This window comes from Mustela lutreola, chromosome 17, assembly GCF_030435805.1.
Source record: "Mustela lutreola isolate mMusLut2 chromosome 17, mMusLut2.pri, whole genome shotgun sequence".
Lineage (NCBI taxonomy): Eukaryota > Metazoa > Chordata > Mammalia > Carnivora > Mustelidae > Mustela > Mustela lutreola.
Window position 1 is genome coordinate 28,971,098 of NC_081306.1, and position 3,591 is coordinate 28,974,688.

A 3,591-nucleotide genomic window follows, 5' to 3' on the forward strand; every position below is an offset into this window, starting at 1 on the left:
AATGGCCAACAGACACATGAAAAAATGCTCCACATTACTTGGCATCAGGGAAATACAAATCAAAACCAGAATGAGATACCACCTCACACCTTTCAGAATGGCTAAAATGAACAAGTCAGTCAATGACAGATGCTGGCGAGGATGTGGAGAAAGGGCAACCCTCCTACACTGTACGCGGGAATGCAAGCTGGTGCAACCACTCTGGAAAACAGCGTGGAGGTGCCTCAAAAAGCTGAAAATAGAACTACTCTAGGACCTAGTGATTGTAGTACTGAGTATATACCCTACATATACAAACGTGGCATTCTGAAGGGGCACATGCACCCAAATGTTTATAGCAGCAATGTCCACAATAGTTAAACTATGGAAAGAACCTAAATGTCCTTCAACAGATGAATCAATAAATAAGATGTAGTATATATGTACAATGAAATACTATGCAGCCATCAAAAGAAATGAAATCCTGCTATTTGTGATGTTGTGGATGGAACTAGAGGATATTATGCATGGCGAAATAAATCAATCTGAGAAAGACAACTATCCTATGATCTCCCTGATATGATGAAGTAGAGATGCAACATAGGCGGTTTGGGGCGTACGAAAAGAAAAATAAAAGAAGATGGGATTGGGAGGGAGACAAACCATAAAAGACTGAATCTCACAAGACAGACTGAGGGTAGCTGGGGGGAGGTGTGTTGGGAGAGGATGGTGGGGGTATGGACATTGGGGAGGGCAAGTGCTATGGTGAGTGATGGTGAGTGCTATGAAATGTGTGAACCTGGTGATTCACAGACCTGTACCCCTAGGGATAAAAACACATTATATGTTTATAAAAAAAATTAAAAAATAATTTAAAAAATCTATTAAAGAGAAAACACATATTGCAAGCCCAGAGCTAATCTCATATTCAATCAAAAAAGTTTGAAAGTTTTCCCCTTAACGATCAGAAAAAAGACAAGTGTATCCACTTTCACTACTCTCATTTGACATACTACTGGATGTCCTAGCCAGAGAAACAAGGAACATAAGGAAATAAAAGACTCCAAAAAAAAAAGGAAGAAGTAAAATTTTATTTTTTTGGATAACATGAACTTACATGTTAAAAAATCCTAAAAACTTCACAAAAAATTTTGAATAAACAAATTTAGTAAAGCTGCCAAATACAAGATCAATATATAACAGACAAGAATTTTGTTTTGTTTCATTTCTTTTTAATATGGAATGCTTCCCAGTTTTTCATGTCATCCTTGTTTAGTGATCACGCTAATCTTCTCTGCATCATTCCAATTTTAGTATATGTGCTGCCAAAGTAAGCACAAGACAGGAGCATTTTAACACTCTAATGATGAACTATCTGAAAAAATAAAGAAAACAATCTAATTCACAATAGCATCAAAAATAATAAAATACTTAGGAATAGATTTAACTAAGAAGATGAAAGATCTGTACTCCATAAACTATGACATTGATAAAGAAATTGAAGGAGACACAAACGGAAAGATAGCTCATATTTATGAATGGCAAGAATTAACATTGTTAAAATGTCCATACTACCGAAAACCATCTGTAAATCCAATTCCTATCAAAAATCCAATGTTAGGGGCGCCTGTGTGGCTCAGTGGGTTAAGCCGCTGCCTTCGGCTCAGGTCATGATCCCAGGGTCCTGGGATCGAGCCCTGCATCAGGCTCTCTGCTCAGCAGGAAGCCTGCTTCCTCTTCTCTCTCTGCCTGCCTCTCTGCCTGCTTGTCATCTCTCTCTGTCAAATAAATAAATTAAAAATCTTAAAAAAAATCCAATATTATTTTTTTACAGAAGTAAGTAAAGAATCCTAAAATTTATATGAGACCATAAAAGACGACAAATAATAAAAGCAGTTCTGAGAAAGAATGAAGAAGAGAAATTACACTTCTTGATTTGAAACTATACTACAAAGCCCTCATGCTCAAAACAATAAAGTATACTGGCATAAAAACAGACCCATAAACAAGTAGAACAGAATTGAGAGTCCAGAAATAAATCCTTTCATACAGTCACCTAATATTTGACAGGGGCCAACATATGTAATGGGTAAAGATAGTCTGTTCAATAAATGATATTTAAAACTGAATAGTCACATAAACAGTATGAAACTGGAACCTTATATCACTCATAAGTCTTAACTTGAAATAAATTAAAGACTTAAAGGTTATGCATGAAACTACATTACATTTCCTAAAGGAAAACATAGGACAAATTCTCCTTGACATTGGTCTTGCCAATAGTTTTCTGGATACCAGACCAAAAACACAAGCAAAAAAAGCAAAAATAAATAAATGGTACTACATCAAACTAAAGTTTCTGCATTGCCAAAAAAAAGAGAGAGAGAATGAAAACACAATCCACAGAATGTAAGAAAATACTTACAAATCTTATATCTGAAAAGAGGTTAATAACCAACAGATACAAATAGAAAAAATATATATAATTTAAAAAATAGCAAAAGGATCTCAATAGACTTTTTTTTTTCAAAAAAGTTATATAAATGACCAACAGGAGCATTAAAAAGTGCTCAACGTAAAAAACTCAGGGCAAAGTCATTATGTTGTTGTTGTTGTTGTTTACCTCTGAAAAACACAGCAAGATATTACTACCTCTTATAATACATACTACCCAAAAATTGAAACTAACAAATTTTGGTAAATATTGGGGAAAATGGGGAACTTATGCACTGTGATAGGGATATAAATTTGTATGGAAAACAGTATGGAGATTATTCATATTATTAAAAGTAAAATTACCATATGATTCAGTAATCCCACTTCTAGGTATATATCTAAAGGCAACGAAATCACTGTTCAAAGACATATCTGCACTCTTATGTTTATTATAAAATTATTAACTCTAAGCAAGAGATGGAAATAACTTCAGTATCCATTAATGGATGAAAGAATAAAATAAGTATGGTAAAAATATACTATGGAATACTACTTAACCATGAAAAATTAAGAAATACTGCCATTTACAACAGCATGGATGGATCTTGAAGGCGTTATACTAAGTGAAATATTTCAAAGATTGTATATATTTTTTAAATTTATGTATTATGATATCCCTTACATACAGAATCTGAGGAAAAGGCAAACTAATGGAAACTTAGAGTTGAGTTGACAAGAGGTGAACCTGGGTGGAATAAGGTGGTCAAAGGGTACAAACTTGCAACTATAATATGAAAAAGTTCTGGGGATCTAATGTACAGCATGATGATCATAGTTAATAATATATACATACATTTTTATTGTGCTTCCCTTTATTAAACTTTGCATATATCACATTCTTACAAGTTGAAAGTTTATAGCAATCTTGTATAAAAGAGGTCTGCTGCCACCATTTTTCTAACAACATTTGTTCATTTTGTGTCTCTCTGTCACATGTTGGTAATTCTTGCAATATTTCAAGTTTTTTCATTATTATTGTATTTGTTATGGTGATCTGTGATCAGTAATTATGACCCACTGAAAACTCAGAACTAGTTTACTTAAGGTATATACATGGTTTTTCTTAAAAAGCATAATGCTTTTGAACAGTACAGTATAGTGATTATTTTTTATATG

The 3,591-nt window shown here is 33.4% G+C and overlaps 1 non-coding gene across 1 annotated transcript; it reads right to left on the minus strand.

Annotated features, from left to right (window-relative positions):
* Positions 1–1,210: 1,210 nt before the first annotated feature.
* Positions 1,211–1,317, minus strand: LOC131820186 (U6 spliceosomal RNA). Its single transcript, XR_009349505.1, has one exon. It is a non-coding gene; the product is annotated as a U6 spliceosomal RNA (small nuclear RNA).
* Positions 1,318–3,591: the final 2,274 nt, after the last annotated feature.